At 43.0% G+C, this 18,053-nt stretch overlaps 1 protein-coding gene across 1 annotated transcript in view; it reads left to right on the plus strand.

Moving 5' to 3' along the window:
• Positions 1-18,053, plus strand: part of LOC138467284 (uncharacterized) — a 504,409-nt gene that overhangs the window by 446,929 nt on the left and 39,427 nt on the right. The gene's annotated exons all lie outside the window — the stretch shown is intronic.

Consider the following 18,053-nt stretch of genomic DNA (forward strand, 5'->3'; position numbering starts at 1 on the left):
GCAGGCATGCTGGGCTTGCTTTGAGAAAACGCCTTTTCACTTAGTGATCCTCATGATTCATGTGATTTCAGAAGAAGTGGATAGTTCTATCACATCTCTACATAGTGATAGAGCAGCTAGCCACAGTGGATTTCAACACAGTTCTATACGTGTATTAGGAAGCAAATACACTGCATTTAACTTGCCTCCAAAATGCATTCTTGGAACAGGTCATTTTCCAGACTCTTTGGCCCTTAATCACAGAGCTTTTTCCAATGGGGTTTTGCCATTATAAAACACTTCTGTGAATTAGGCCCTTCGTATCATCCGCACATATCACTTATTCTAAAACAAATGTAAGGATCCCTTGGAAAGGGGAAGCTACAGCCTGTTATCACTCCTTAACACTGAACTGAAGATCTTCACAATGTGAAGGGTTTTGACCCATGCTGAATCAATAGACTGGGTAAATGTGGGGATTAGCTGTCGCCGCCCATCATTCCATCCCAGAGTCCAAGAGAACCGCGCAGTTGTGTGCATACCAAAAGCGCCAGAGGTGAAAGGTGGTGCCAAAGGAAAAATAGCAGCACCTGTCAGAGCAAAAGCGCTTTTAAATCACCTCTGTTTCTTTGAGTGCAAGCTCCAAATGTCCATTCCACATATTGCAAGATAGCTAATACCGGAGACCTTTGTTCAAAAAATCTGTTTTACTGATGTCAAAAATTTGCTGAAATCATGGGCACAAGACCACTCTAAAGATTCAACCTTCTTGTGGGGGGGTTCCACATAACCACTCAAATGTAAGGATGCCCATCAAAACAATAGCAAAAATCTCCTGTCAAATTCAAGACAACTCAAAAATGGATGCAATACCGGTACTCACCACTATCAGAAAGCCAGTGTTTTAAAACCACCAGACTTTTGTGTAAAACTGAACAGATGAACCCAAACCAGGCCAAGGAAAGACTTGGTAAGAGGTGGATACAATGTAAAACTATATTCTGAAATGACTTAAAGGAAGTAATTATTTAGTGTAAGTTGATTTAAACTGGGAACTAAAGTGACATTTAGCTGAATTCTGCCTGGCAACAACCCCCGACAGGAGTTGAAACTTGATCAAACTGCATTCCCAGGCCTGGATGTCTCCTGCTTCCCCACCAAAAGGAGATGACACCTCTCTGATTAGATTAGGGGAGGGGCACCTACAGAACTTTGGGCAGAGACACAGAACAATGCAGTGTCCCGGGCTCAGGCAAATGTTATATTGGGGGGGTCATAAAATAGCTTCCTCTTGGGAGAAGTGGGAGGAGAAGTGCCTCTGGGAGCCACCTGAGCTGGAGGTGGAGACAGACAGAAGCTTCCCCCATGTGCTTTGGAACCTAAACCACACCCATCTGGGCCGGAGCATAATTTTAAAAAAGATGGATAATTCATAGTACGGACTTGTCAGAATTATATAAGAAATATCATTACTCTTGTGATTTTTCTGTGCACGTTTTAAGAGGCGTTAGGACCCTGTGGTGTATTCTGGGGGGTTGCTAGCGGAAAATAGGGTCTCACTCCAAATGTCTGCATGTTAAAAATCTGACACTTCATCAATTAATGTCCATACTCCTTGCGCACATTTGTGTAATTCTTGGTAAAGGTCCGATATTGGCAAACCAGTCAAAAAGCGCAAAATGTTGTCAATTTTGAATGCAAGCCCCCAGGAAGATCAGAGGCGGACAAGCATGGACCATAAGGAATATATAATGTGTACATGTAATTTCAACAAATTGTGTATCTGGGAAATATGTATTTGAATCAAATATAGATTTGTGGGCAAATTGACCAGGGGAGGATCCTCTGACCCATAAACAGACCTCATCATGATGACAATCCATTTCCTTCCCCTAATCATGGGAGAGGGGAGAATTGGGCCAATGACAAGTAGAGAAGGGCAGGCTTAGCTAGGCCAAGGCACACACCCATTTTCAAAACACATAAAAAGGGCCACTGAAACCCAGGTAGGGGATTCACTTTCCACTTTCTTGCGGGACGCTTTGCCGGGAGACTCCAGACTTCAAATCCATCAACCTCCAGAGACCAGAGATCCAGAGAGACCAGAGATCCAGAGAGACCAGAGATCCAGAGAGACCAGAACTGTGCAGTGCTGAGAGCAGAACCAGAGACCAGACCGCTGTTCAGAACCACCCGCCAGAAGTCCTGTCCAACCTGACCAGACCTTGACGGCTTATTTCAAAAATATAGTGTGAGTACTCATTGTGCCAAAACCAATCTCTTAGTTTAAAATAATCTAATCCAAACTATTTTAGCCTATTAGAACTGCCGCCTAGAATCATGTCATTCTGTCATCTTTAAAACTGAAAACTGTCATCTGTCATTCTGAGCTTTAAAATTTCAAATCCGAAAAACTACTTTCACAAAATCGTCCATGTCTCCGGAACCGTTTGTGCTAGGAACTTTCATCTTAAAGCTAAGATTCTAGGCTTTCCAACGAACCTAGAACCGACTTCCTACTCCTTATAGTGCCTCCGTAATTACGCTCGACGTGCGCGAGTAAATTTGCCGCGATTTGACATTTTGCACAATTTCAGCCACGTGTAAAAATCAGCAGCTTCTTGCTTTCCTTTGCTAAAATTCGTTTTAACATGCTGGTTACACATAGAGCATTGCCAAAGTGATCCTGAACTAATGTAAACTAGCTATCACCCACCCTGATCCTCTAGAGGGAATTAAAAGCATTTTTAGCACATTTCTCACTTCATTGTCATCACATTCAAAGCATTTTGGGCCTGTGTTTCAAACTTCTACCTGATTCCTCTAAGCTTGCTGTGGGGGAACTGAATTTCGTATTGTATTTGATTGCATTCCTGAGAACTGTGTGCTCCTCTTTCCATCTCCTTCCCTTTCTTACATTGCATAGGGGAGGGGGGTGAATTGCCAGAAAAAAAGTGATTATCTTATCTTTTGCTAAAATCATATCAAGTATTTCTGTACTGCATTTTATTCCTCATTGCTTTTCCCTTGAAACCATAAAAGTATTTTTGCTACCTTATCCATCCTATACCCACTCCTCATTGACTGTAAAGAAGTGTGCTAGTGTTAGGTTACCCATTGTTGCTCAACATTATATTCATAAGTGTGATATCAATTATTAATTTCTTATAAAAGTGTGATATATATATCTTGTTAATTTTTCAAATAAACCTTTTAATTTGCAAAACAAACCTACTTCTTGGCTCAGTGGGGTCAGGGGGATTCTAAGAGGGGGGTGTTATACAAGGGTTGTCATCCTGAGTACTGAACTGGACATAAAAATACATCAATAAGGGTTTTCCTCAGCATCCCAGACTAGGCATTGACTTAGCTGTAGTGTTGATTGAATATCGCTCACAACAATCATTCTGGCAGATTGGATACAAAACTCGATAAGGCAGATCATTCATACTGACCTGATGGATTTCATAGCACAAAGATCTTTTGTGGATCACTTGAGAAGGCTGGAACACATGGCTGGCTTGGCTGACTTGGTGGGGGCCAAGCAATCTCTGATCTCATTCAGTGCCAACATGGCTTTTGATAGGGTTGCGGCACCATGTTTTACCCTCATAGATTTTGGTTTTCTTGATACCTTTATAGCTTTGGTAAAAGCATCATATCTTGCACCTATTGCTGAAATCAAAACATGAAGGGCAGTCCCAGTTTCCTTTTGATTAACTAGCGGTACCGGACATGGTTGCTCCTTATAGCCTTTCCTCTGCACCATTCCGCTAAACCCCTTAACCTGTCATATACAAGCAAAGTCGCACATTGCAGTGATCGATTTAGGGGAAAGATAAAGCAAATTATTACTATATGCAGATGACATTCTCCTAACCTTAGTCCAGCCTGAGATTGCGCTACAACAAATATGCCCTTTTATCATGCTAACCCTTAATATTTGTATCATTTACTCAGACCTTGACCCTCGTCCCTTTGGCAAGGGATCAAACCAAGAATTAAGAAGAACAGCCCCACAAATACTTATTCCTGAGGTGTCCTTATTGCCACAGATATACATCTTTATTACTGGGCCTCAATACTAGCCCAAATAGCTAGGACCAACATAGAGGGTGCAGAACACCATTTCTGAGTACCATATAAGAAATTCATTCTTAAACCCTTTATAAAATGCACTTCGTTAGACAGCACTGCTCACTACACCTACAACTGGCTTAATGCACACTAAGTTAATTTGATCAGACATGCATATGAAAGAGGACATTAAACTAGGTATCACTAAACAGAGCCCCTTCTGGCTTATTATACAATTTCATATTGATAAAAACACTTCTTATGCACTGAATGGTATGCTTTAGGCTTGTTGTACTTGCATCAATGCTATGCAGAAATAATTATTGATCTTTTAACACCATCCATTTTGAAATGTAACATCCCTTTCAAATGTAACCTGGATGGGAAGAATTTTTGGAAATATCCACAGCTTCCTTGCTGCTTCCAATCCCGCTTAGGCCTCAATCAAGAATACACCATTAGATGCTCACCTTATGATATATATTTTTTAAAGTTTCCCAATGCTAAAAAGGCAATCTCTGTGGCATACAACATACATAATAATGTGACACAATAATGCTATACAGACAAGGGCATGGAGTTCAAATGGTTTATTAAGTGATCTGGATGTTGTCAAGATATTAGGATCTCTCTTGCAACGTTTTGTGGGGTCCCCGAAATAATGATTTTTGTTGGGGATTTTATTGAACTATAAGTTGCAGCATGCAAGGAGTCCACTTCCTGAGAGTAATTCAGGATTTCTGGATCCAAGTTCCAAAAAGTGTTCTGCAGACCTTGACTCGGCTTTCCAATATACACCATTTGTTAGCATGTGCCCTTTCTTAATGTGTTTTGGGAAAATTGATGCCATGTTGCAACAACCAACACTTCTTCGGGTTGTGTGTTCCCAAGGGGTTTGTGGGGCCTCTGAGTCCCTGTTAAAACGTGGCCGCTCTCCACTTCAATGCTTGATTTTATTCTTTCTCTCAAGGTGCTCCAAGAAGTGCCACTCTAGTTATGAACAGACCCTTGGAAAATGCAGATGGGACTGTCCATCATTGTGAAATGTATGGAGCAAGAAGGGTGGGTGATGAACTGCTTATCTCCTGCTCTGGGCTTGTGTTTAGTCTGATGGTGTTATGTTTGCTATGCCTGCTGCATGTGCGTGGGTCTGATGCCACAAACAAAAATTCCCGGAAAAAGGGTAAATTGAGTAAAGGAGGACCAAAGGCAACTTTGTGTATGCATTGTTTTTCAAACGTTTTTCCCCTGGTGTTTTATTCGTCACTCGGTGCTTGTGCATTCTATATTTACAATTGAGTTATACCATCTGGCAATTTCGGCCTGTGTTGATGATAGGTCATATTCACAATTTGTACAATGAATGAACAACATTAGAGGACAGAACAGCCAACACCTGTTTCGACCAAAGGAAGGGTCTTTGTCAAGGCTGTGGCAATGAGTGAGGGCCAAAATAGTACAAAAGAGTATGTTGCAATTACCAGAAAGGTGAACCCAAATGTTGCTCTTTTAGGGCCAATATTATAGGTGAAAATATACATTGGTTGAGAAGTACCATGGTGTGCATTGGTGAAAAGAAAAACAAGTGTGTCATATTATACGAACCATTGGCATATATTCATTTATGGTACATCGGTTTTTGAACATTTGAGAGAGGAGAGAAGAGAAGGTCAGATGAGGATGAGAAAAAGATAAATCAGAGTCTATATTGGGCCACTCTTGGGTGGGTATGTGTTTAATGCTATTTCGTGATTTATACAAAGGAGAATTCCTTGAATGCCCGGGAGGAGGCTTAAGTCAATCTGAGCTGTTGCGTGGTTATGCTAAGTGGGGCTAATGGAGGGGATATACGGTACTGGTTTATATTAGTGTGAGTGCTGAAGACACGTAGGTCATATGCAAATAGGATGGTGATTATTCTTGAGTGGGGCTGTGCTTTTGTCTCGTATCTGGTTGTTGAAAAATCTGTATTCGTTTATTTAAAAAAATGAAGTATCAGATTTACAATACATACAAAAATACTCATTAGAATTCCCCATATATTTCTTAATTGCCAATTATGGTAAAAAACACTTAATAAAAACTGTAAAATAGAGGAGAGCATTGCTCACAACCTCCAACCACATTTTGTCAGTCGAGCAACAGGCCTTAACAGCATCTCTAGTACTTACGTTAGAGTGCCTATATTCTGAGAAAAAACTGTCAGTATTAAAAACCTAATTGAAGGCCCTCTTTCTTTGCAGCCAAGACCTGTGCAAATATTGTGCTGTTGCAAAGACAAGGTAGGGAGACACAGTTTGCCTGAGAAAGTACACTGTTCCTACTACACAACGGGTCACAGATACAGTTTTCTCATAGTAATTTTCTAGAGAAAATCAGTAAGATATGTTCCATGATTTTGTAAATGAGGCTACCGGGAATATTCCAAACCTCATCTTGAAGAGCAAGGATCTTTCATACGCTGTGTTAATTATATCAACATACTTACGAGGTCCCTGCTCCAAGCCCAGTTCGATATATTCTCTCCAAGTCTTGAGGGTCAGGGATTTCATCAACAAATTGGCCATTGATCTAGTTTAGCAGAATTGTTCAAGCCCTTAGCAAACCGTTGTGAGCAAGCTATAGGATTTTCCCAAAGATCTCTTGCTTTAAGGGCATACATGGGCCACCCAACCTAGACTTTTGCCTCCATCGAAAGCCATTAGATAAGACAGCTGGCCCTGATAACTCTCCAGCCCCTCGTTTTGCCATAGTTTTATCCAGTACAAAACAGGTTTAAGGGCCAGCTGAGGCAACACTGGATTAACATCAAGCTCCAAATATACTGAGGCTGATAGAGCACTTTCTGGAAGCATAAGCAGTTTCTTCAAATACTTGCGTTTCCAGAGAACCAGTTTCCCCCAGGCAACATGTCCCCAGATCTCCGAGCCATAAAGAGCTGCAGGAAGGGCTTGGTTTTTATACAGTTTATGGGCAGGTGAAAGTGAACCACTATTGTGCCGAATATTAAACAATCTAATGGCCTGCTGTATTTCCCCAGTGTCATTCCCAACTTTTCCACCTCTGAGTTCAGCCAGCAGTCTCCTGGTACCAGACTCCCAGGAAGTCAAAAAACCCAACCTGTTGCAATGGAACCCCATTCACCTCGATAGTCAGGGCACTACCTTTTACAAACCTAGGTTTAAAAATCAGAAATTTAGATTTCTCAGTATTTACCTCAAAACACACCACTCTTTGCATTTGAATAGAACAACATTCAGTGATTTTTTTTTCAGGCCTAGGGCGTAGTTGGCAGTATAACTGCATCGTCTGCATAAAAAAGGTATTACTTATCTGCCATTTTGGGCCAGTCCTGGCATTCTCTCATCAAAGCATCTATGATTTTCTGAATAGATACATTGAAGAGGGGTGCCAGGACACACCCCTGTCTCACACCTTTATTGACATTAAAAGCAGTTGTCTCCACAATCCCAAAGCCGTAATGTACTGTTGCCAGATAATTTGTAGATAGCGTTCTAACTATCGAGATCAAAACAGGGGGTGTGGGGGAGGGGGGGTCATTTTGAGTTAGCAGAATCCTCCACAGGGTTTCTCTGAAAACAGAGTTAAAGGCCGTGCATAGATAATTTCCGATTTTGTAGGGCTACATACTTCTGAATCAACAAATATAACATAAATCATTGATCAATCATCCCCCTGTGTTTTTTATAAAGCCCACCTGGAGGTCCCTGATCACATTATTTTAATCTGCCCATTAGTGAAGATGGCAAAGAATTACACAACCTAAGGTTTTCGCTGTCCTGTCCAGCTGCGATATTGGGCGGTAGTTGGCAGGGCTTTCCCTACCACACTTTTTATACACTGGGATAATAACTGATCTTTACAAAAGATCGGTGCCCACACTCCTACCTCACCTTTAAACAAGTCTGATGAAATGAGGTCAGGACCAGTCACCTTCCCACTTTTTTCAACTTCTTGTTCAGATATAGTCAAGGTCCCCAAGTCTTGGGCTGAAGCCTCATCTCTCCTCTTCACCGATATTGGGTTCTCTTCAACCTGTTTGTACAAACATGCAAAGTGGAGTTGGCAGTCATCTCCATTAATATTACAGTGAAGCATGATATGATATGATATGATTGGTTATTTATAACGCGCTTAATACCCAGAGGTTTCTAAACGCGGACCCGGGGATCGAACCTATGTTGCTCCGTGTCGTTTTGCTTCCAAGGTGAGCACGTTGCTGCTGAGCTATCCTCCTGAGACATATATTCTCTCTTCAGCTTCCCGTAGGTGACCAACTTCCAGAATAGTATTTTATGCCCACACTCAAGTGCAATGTAGAAAGCACTCCATTGATCCTGGGCAAATGCTATTTTCTTTGTTTTAATTAGATTTTTATTTTCGACTCTTGAGGAGCACAGTTTGACTCTATCTATACCCGGGGCTGCACGACAGACCCAGGACATCATTTTTTTTCTTTAATTCTCTACATAAGTGGTCGTATCAGCCTATCTGTGTCAGTATGTTCCTCTTTATTACCACCAGTGGCAATGTTATATGCACGGTCAAATTACCACTGTGCTTCTCAAACTCACTCATGATCACATTATTTGGGGTTCCAACTCTACTGATGACTATATATGTCTGGCTTCAGTTCCTGATCCATCACTTTCGATTGATTTGCAAACATTAGTATTATTTGGCTCCTGGGTATTTCCCAAACCTTACCAGCCTCCTCAGATTTTAATTACTAGAAGGTAATGCTCACTTTCAAGTCACTCACCCAGGCGCAGTCATTCCCCGAGATTATAATATAATCTATTAGAGAGTCCCTCTTATTTCCTCTAAATGTTTTGGTCACAGGTTGATCATTCTGAAACCACCCGTCACATAACCTCAAGTTTAAATTGTAGCGAGAACAAGCCATATCTATCGTTACGGAATGGGCCTTGCTAGGAGGGACTGCCTCCAACACAGGAATGTCCTAGACGGTGTCCTGGTCCGCCCCCAGAGTTCCTCTAGTGCCGCTAATGTCTCTATTTGCAAGATAAGGTCCCCTGCCAGGATGATGCTATTATTTTCTGGTCTTCCAAAGGCCTTGGAGTCAGTTATTCCTTGCAGTTCTTCCACCACTTCCATTTTCCGTGGCCTGTAGGCCTGTTATAGACGTTAAACAGATGCAAGGTTTTTCCCTTTCTAGGTGTCAATAATATGTGCTGTAGATCTACACAATTAGTTGCCAGGCTAACAATCTTCCAGCTCAAGGTAACATCCACCCTTCATAAGTCCCCCACTAGGCCTTCCCTTGGGTCCTTTTACTGCTGGGATACAGAAGGTTTTATAACCCTGGAAAAAAACTGGAATAAAACTGGTGTGCATACTCAAGTCTCTTGTAATAAAATTACCTGGTATCCACGTACAAAAGAGCACCCATCTTTGTCTTTTAAAAGCCTATCAAATCCCTCCACATTCCATGATAGGAGTGTAAAATCGGGCATCCTGGCTACACTACCTGAGACTCTAGCCAGTCAGTCAACTGTACTCAGAATACCCTAAGGAGCAGATGTCTTTGAAATAATACCTTCCTCCCTGTGTCCCCTCCTCATCGCATGTCCGACCCCAAAGGATCCTGCCCCAGCCTCTTTAAAGTATTTTGAAAGGATTCGGCTGACTTCAGAGCTATCCTTATATTCTCTATCTGGGCAGGTCGTGAGATTGATTCCCAAGGTCCCCTCCAGTAAGTCACAGGAACGCAGATATGCCTGGAGGTAGTCTAGTCCACTGGATGCAGTCGAGTCCAGACTGTGGGTTAGGGCATCGGAACACTTTACAATATCCTCTCCTATTATGGATAGACAGCCCCTACTATGTCAAAACCAGTGCATGCATTTATTGATCAGGGCCTCCTGATCTTCGTATGATCTGGGTGTTAGTCGAGGGACATTTACCATAACAACAGAGGGGTGACCATTGCTTACCATGCCATTTCTCTGACCCTTTTAAATCGAGGTAATTGATGACCTCCTAATTGAGTATGATTTGGTCCTGTCAATGGACAATTGGAATTGACTCCCATGTATACATATTATGCCTTGGTAATAAATTAGGCAGGGGGCCCCTGATGTTTTCCTTTGCACCATATTTTAGTTCATGGGTGAGTCTGGGCATGGAATCTTCTGTGTCCTCCCCAGCACTTTTCTGTATATTTTCCTTGACAATTATTGAATTTACCCTTTCCTTGATCTCTCTGCTTTCATTCATTATATCCTTTAGAAAAGACCCTGCTTTACTTTCTATAAGGTCTTTTAGATCCAAAAAGATTTCCTCTTTAGATAAGTTCATTCTGCTTGATACATGGCCTGCAGTTTGATTTAGATTAATAAGAAAAGTCTGAGTCCCTAGGTCACCATATTTTTTCACAATCGGCGATGTTTTTATGGGTTTATAACCCGAGACTGATGTTCGCGTTCCGCCTTGACCAATTGACTTTACTCCTTCCTTAGTTCAATTTTGTTCTCTCTTTCCCTTATCTGGGTACATTTTTTCCTGGTTATCCCAAGCCCTTCCGTTGCAAGGGGTTTAAATCTATTTGCAACACGAAATATGGGGTTAATCTCTGTCGTCCCTCTTTCCTGTATAGGGCCATTTTCGCTTACTACTATGCCTTAATTTCCTCTTGAGGTCTTGAAGTTCACTGGTGTGCTATCACTTCAGGCCCCTCGGTTCGTTCCATAGGCGGAATTCTTGTTTTTTTAGGAATAGATCACCACTGTGGTACCACAAAACACCCCCTCCCTTGGACTTGGGTCCACCACAGGTAACAAGTAATTTATTTCTCCTCCTGCCCCAGTTTCTGGCTGCTTTCAAAGTGTGCCAACAGATATTCTTTGGGGCTTTGTGATCGATAGTTGTTCCCAATTCTACCTTCTGATGCCAACAGGTCGCAAGGTTCAATAAAGTCTATCAAATCTCTCCCCATGTGCCCCTGAAACTGTAACGCAATTCGATGAACCGATTTGACCTGTGGTACTTGTGCAGTGACATTAACGTTTCCTTCTTGCTCTTGCACCCCACCACCTATTGTTGTCGGGACATCCTTTCTTATACATTCAATACCATCAATGTTGAATACTAAACCTTGTATTTCGGTGATCAAAGAGTTCACATCCTTTATAGGATTTAACATCCTGGTTATTTTATTTCTGCTGATCCCTGGTGATAAGGGTGTTTCTGCCTTTCACTTAGCCATTCTTTGGTCTCTAACAACAGCGACTCCAACTATTTCAATCAGACCAAAGGCTATCAGAATACAATGTGAACAATACTGTTAAAATCGATACAAATTTGCAAAGTACCTTGTGAGTAATATGCACAAATACAAATATTCACAATAACAAATATATTTCTAAAACATATCAGAGTGTTAAAATGTTAGGGTTTGAAAACAGTAATAAAGCAAAATTAGTCTCCAGGCAGTTTTTCAACAGCTGCTGCCAAAGTTATATAGCCCAGACGAGGAACCTAAAGCAAAGGGGGCACGCCGGACCGGCTCGAGAGGCACGCAGGTCTGACTCCACCCCCGCTCAGCTTGGCCTGAGAAAAAAAACTAGATTGCCGTAGGAAAACAGACCAGTTGCAAAGACGTAGACACTTATCACTGCGTTGGTAATACAAATTAAGTTTTTACAAGCCTGAAAGGCTGTACCTACAAAGTATCAGAGGTTCTCACTGACTGCGTGAATAGACGTCTCACGTTTCTATTGGCTTTTCTTTGTGCATACCATTGATCACCACAGTTGCCAGGTAACTAGGTTTCTTTCTCTCGTTAACTATTTCAAACAAACACCCAGTGAACAGCAACAAACAGCATCTGCAGGCTTATCCTAATGGGCTTCCTCATATCTCTTGACTGACCTGCAGAGTAAAACTATTAATAGCCGCAGGGTAGCTTTTATGATCGCTACCGCTATCTAGCCCATCATTAATACGTGACAGAGCACCAATCCTCCTGCACGTTGCGGAGAAGCAGCTCCTGGACCAAGGCTCCCCTAACACAACAATCCAAAGGTAAGCTATCGCCCCGTGGGGCCCGCTCATTGCAACAAGTGTACCAAATTGACAGATACTGTGGGTCGAATCTGTCCCGGTTTAGTAAACCTAGTATTTTGCCCCCTCTACTCCCTGCTTTTCCTCTGGCCCTTCTTCGGCTACCTCTCCTCCCTCCTTTGCTGCCTTTCTCCTGTTCTCCCCAGACAAGGTTTCTTGACAAATCCGATCTATGAAAGTCTCATCAAAACAGGTTAATCCCTGTTCCTCCAAAACCATCAAGGACTACATTGACTCCCTGGCTCCTGCTCTGGCTGACTTCTGCAACCACTCCTTTGCCACCTGAGTCTTCCCCTCCCCCTGAAGCACTCCCTTGTGCACCCTCTTCTTAAGAAACCCTCTGCCAACCCGTCCTGCCCAGCTAACTATCGCCCTATCTCCATCCCTTCTTTCCCGGGCAAACTCCTGGAAAAGCTGACCATTTCACAGCTTAATCTTCACACTGAATCTGTTGGTTGTCTTTATGACTACCAGTCTGGGTCTGACCTGTCAGAAGCAATGAAACTGCTCTCCTGAACATCCATGAAGACCTGCTCTCCAACATTGATTCCAATACCCCCTGTGTCCTCATCTTACTTGATCTCTCTTCTGCCTTTGACATGGTCAACCATGCCATACTGCTCTGCTCAACCATCTCCGTTATAACCTGGGTATCACCAGTCAGACCCTGGCGTGGCTGACCACTTTCCTCTCCGATCGACCCTCCCATGTCCAACTTGTGTCCTTCCTTTCCTCTATCTTTATTTCTACCGGTGGTGTCCCCCAGGGGTCTAACCGCTCTCTGTGGTTGTTCAACCAATACCTGGCACTTCTTGCCCATCAAATTGCTGCTCTCTGCCCCAACTTTCAGTGCTATGCGGATGACACTCAGCTCATTTTCAGGCTACTTTCATCCACCTCTTCTCCTTCTCTCATCTCTGACTGTCTGCTATCCAGGAGTGGTGTGCCGCCAATGATCTATGCCTTAATGCCAGTGAGACTGAGATTCTCCTTGTCGGCACACTCGCTCCCTCCTTTCCTGTCAATCTCTGGCCAGCCTCTCTTGGCCCTCCTCCTGGTCCCACCTGCGAGGCTAAAAACCTTGGGGTCATCTTTGGCTCCACTCTCTCCTTCTCTCCTAACATCTCTGACGTCTCTAAGAAGTCACACTACCAGCTACACCTCCTCAGAGTTATTCTTCCTGTCCTCTCCTCCCAACAGAAGCTCACTGTCTCAAGAGCTCTGGTTCTCTCTAGGCTGGACTATTGCAACAGCCTCTTTCGAAATCTGCCTGCTTCTACTCTCCACCCTCTGCATATCATCCAGAACAGGACTGCAAGACTTGTCCTTGGCCTCAAGTCCAGGGAGCGTATCTCTCCAAGACTGAAATTAAGTTCAAAACCCTCTGCATTGTCCACAAGGCCTTCTGGGGCTTGGGGCCTTAATACCTTCAACTCTCTTCCTAAATATCTTCCTTCTCGAGCTCTTCGCTCATCCGCCTCCAACTCCCTCAGGGTCAGTCGCTTCTCTAAGCAACAAGTTGGTGGTAGATCTCTTTCTTCGGTTAGGGCCTCACTCTGGAACAGCCTCCCTGCCTCCTTGAAACTTGAGGAGAACCATCTCGGGTTCCGTAAGCACATCAAAATCCTCCTCTTTGCTTCGGCTTTCTCTCCTCATCTCCCTTGCTGAACTCCTGGCTGAAACTGCACTGGTTACCTGGCCACCCTCTGACTTAGGGGCCCACGTCCCCCACCTCACTAGTTGCACTCCTGCATTGCCTCCCTGGCAGCCTGCGCACTTGGGAACTGTTTTTTGTATCCCTACAGTCCCCCACCAGCACATGACACCTGATATCTGCACTTACCCTTGCACTTGCCACCAGCTGGCCGTACCTCTCTTATTGTTTATTTATTCTATTTATCCCATGTACTGCACTGTCCCTTCCCCCTTCTCCCCTCTCACCCTTCACTTTTTCCCTTCCCCTCTATCCTGCACTTGCACGATCTGAATGACACCTGGCCTAGTAGGATCGTTGTCTCTGTCTTCCCTCTGTTCCCCCACCATTGCTGCGTCGTGCCTTGAAACACTTGTGTATAGGCGCGTTATAAATGCCATATCATATCATATCATATCATATCATATTTACAGATTTCACATCTGCCTAACACACAGACAGGCTTGTATTATTAAATAATGCACTAACTAACTGGTGACATTAGAAAAGTTTGATGCACCTGCAGCAAGCCCCAGTATTTATGCCAATGATTCATGAATACAAAGACTTAAGCCACTACAGACATCCGTAAGATTATGTTTTCCTTACCATGTCTTGTATTTAAAATGTTTTCTCATAACAGGGATAGTCCCAGACACCCTGGCAGACCATGATCAAATAATAAAAAAGTACTGATAAGTGATATTAAAGTGAACACTTTGTTCATTATTTATTTTTTGTTCATTTTCCCCCTCAATTAGAGACCATCATGCGCACTACTTTTACATTACAAGCGGTCCCCCAACCCCAGGATCATTTCTACCAGTGGACCTCGTAAGCCACACCCCCTTGGTTAAATGGGATATGATCCCACAAGAATATTTCTTTTCACCACCCATAAACCTCACCACCACAGTAACTAAGCCTAAACTCACACAGAGACCGTGCACCCGGGCACTCTTCCGAAATAAGGTCACCTGTGGCTATCAATAGTTTGACACTCCAAGTCAGGCAAGAGATAAGAAACAAAAGCACAGCCCCACTCAATAATAAATCACCATCCATTGTGCATGTGACCCACGTGTCTTTACCATTCTCACTAATATAAACCAGTACCGTATATCACACCCGTTAGCCCCACTTAGCACAAACACAAAACAGCTCACATATATTTAAGCATCCTGGCATTCAAGGAATTCTCCTTCATATAAATCACAAAATAGTATCAACAAATGCCCAGCCAGGGGTGGCCCAATGTAGACTCTGATTTATCTTTTTCTCATCCTGTTTTCTCCCTCTCGCCCCCTCTTTTCTCTTCTCTCACATATTCAAAACCGATCTACCATCAATGAATTTATGCCAATGATTTCCATAATATGACACACATGTTTTTCTTTTCACCAATTCACACCGCGGTCCTTCTCAACCAATGTATGTTTTTGCCTATAATATTGGCCCGCGATAAAACCAACTTTTGGCTTCATTTTTTGGGTAATTGCAACACACTGTATTGTTCTATTGTGGCCTTCACTCATTACCACAGCCTTGAGAAAGACCCTTCCTTTGGTTGAAACACGTGTTGGCTGTTCTGTCCTTTAATGTTGCTGATTCAGTGTACACATTGTAAAAATTACCTCTCATCGGCACAGGCCGAACTTGCCAGATGGAATAACTAAATTGTAAATATGCAATGCACCAGCACTGATTGACGAATAAAACACAGGAAAAGGCCTATGTGGGCAGCCAAATCTTTCAATGACATACACGTGATAAAGTCACAATCATTTCAGACTCAGCCAAACTATTCAAATTAAATAAATCTACTATTTTGGATGGACTACTCTGAACAAAAGCCAGATGTGATCTTCATCAACATTTTACCATCGCCAAGAAGTTCCACTACCAGCTGCACCTCCTCAAAGGAACTGTTCCCTTTCTCACTTTCCCCCAGAAGCTCGTTCTCTCTAGGCTGGACTACTGCAACAGCGTCTTTCTCAATCTGCCTTCCTCTATTTTCCGCTCTCTGCAACTAATCCAGAACAGGACTGCAAGACTTATCTTTGGCCTCAAGCCCACAGACAGTATCTCACCAGTCCTGAAATCTCTCCACTGGCTCCCGGTGGCTGCAATGATCAAGTTCAAGATCCTTTGCATTGTCCACAAGGATTTCTGGGGCCCAGCCTGCACTAGATTGAATGCTCTCTTACAAAATACCTTCCTTCTCGAGCCCTTCACTCAGCTACCTCCAACTCTCTAAGGATTAGAGGCTTCTCCAGGCAGAGAGTGGGGGTAGATCTCTCTCCTCTGCAGGCGGCTCTCTCTGGAATAGCCTACCGGCCCCTCTCAAACTTGAGACGGACCATCTGATGTTCCAGAAGCAGCTCAAAACCTTCCTCTTCTCCTCTGCTTGCTCTCTCTCCCTCCCCTGCTGACCTACCTGACCTACCTGTCTGCTGCAGCAACTGGTTCCTTGGATACCCTCAAAGTCTCACTTGGTACCAGGCTCTTTCTTGATCAATCACACTTGCACTGCCACTGGGACTACCACGCACTTAGGGGCTGTAACTGTAACCCTACAGTTCCTTGTTCTCCTTGCACTACCCAGAGCCGCGCTACCCTGGCTGCACTTACTCAGTCCATTGCTGCCCTGTTTTCCCCTCCCCTCTCCCTTCTACTCCCCCTTTCATTTCCCCTTGCACTGCTCATTCTCGCACTTGCACAATCTGAATGACACAAGGCCTAGTAAGCTTGTTTGTCTTGTCCTCCCTGTCTTCCCTCCCGTGTCTTGTCGCACCTAGAAACACTTATGTACAGGTGTGTTATAAATGACGTATATCATATCATATAATTTCTGAGTGTTGTCTGTGAAGTTAGATATATGTCTCTGGGAACACAACTGAATTTAAGTAGCTTATTTCATTTATATATTTATTTTAATTTGTATTTAGTGCTTTTAAGTAGCTGATTTATAGGACTTGTCTAGCATTAGAGAGTGTTGTCCTTAGTCTTTGGTGAAGGTCCAGAATGAGGCTAGGGTACCTTAAAGGTGTCTTCAATGTACTTCAGATACTGCATTGAAAGTTGATACGTGATTTATAGGAGCATGTAGGTGCACGTCTGGTGTTGCTGTCTGGTGCTATTTCTTACTCTCAGTTGTCCCTCTGATATCCACATAATGTGTGCGGGGAGCAGCCTCTTAATGATGATGGCTAGCATTGAAACCAAGAAAAGACATCACACTAGTCACAGGGAAGCAATGGAAAAAGACTGGACCATTACTAGTTCATGGAGTACTGCTCCAGATTTTAAAGTTACAAAATCCTACTGGGTATTCCGTAAAGCGCTAAAAACACAACTGTTCTCCTAAGTCTGAAACAAGCCTTGTGTCTTCTCCCTGTAACTAATGTAATGTATGTTATAACCAATTGTTATAACCATTGCAATGTCCTCACCTGTAAAATCCATTCTATGTCAAAACTAATGTTCACAACCTACTGCATGTCATAACCAATGATAATTCATGTAACAGCTTTCCTATGTCAAACCTAATGCAAATAAACACTTGTACCTATACCAGCTCCTGATGCCTCTCTGCTGTTTGCACGCTTTACAAATGAAATAAATACATTAACTAAATACATAAAGGACGTCCAGTGAAATTCAGCAGTCAGATTTGAGATACTATTGAAATCTGTCCTCCTCTAGATGTTTCAACATGATTCATAAGACATCTGTGGAATACAATGGGAGTGAGGATGCTGGCTTTACATCTGCTGCCTGCCCATGACAGCAGCAGCTGCTTTTAGCTATGCATACTAAATGCTTCAAGAATCTGCTTGCTGGAACAATACTGAAAAGAGCATCAAAAGAAGACTACAACACATTGTCTCTCCTCAATATCTAGAAAAGGCATGGAACTTCCAGCCTCAGGGTTATCCCGCACTGTACAGGTCCATATGGAATTCTATTTTCCCTTCAAGTGTACTCCTTTCACGCCCTCAACAGAGTTTCACCTATACAGACTGGCGACACAAAGTCTCAAGCGATCCAGAGTTCAAGTCTTGAGGCAGGCGTAAAGAGGAGACAATATGCAAGATTGGTACCTCAGCCTTTTATGATAAAGGAGCTGAAAAAGGGTGGTCAAGTCAACGCGGGCAAGACCAGACTCATATGCAACTGGCTATTTCTCCTTAGTGAA

The sequence above is a fragment of the Ambystoma mexicanum genome, chromosome 4q (assembly GCF_040938575.1).
Source record: "Ambystoma mexicanum isolate Mex_15411 chromosome 4q, UKY_AmexF1_1, whole genome shotgun sequence".
NCBI classification, from domain to species: domain Eukaryota; kingdom Metazoa; phylum Chordata; class Amphibia; order Caudata; family Ambystomatidae; genus Ambystoma; species Ambystoma mexicanum.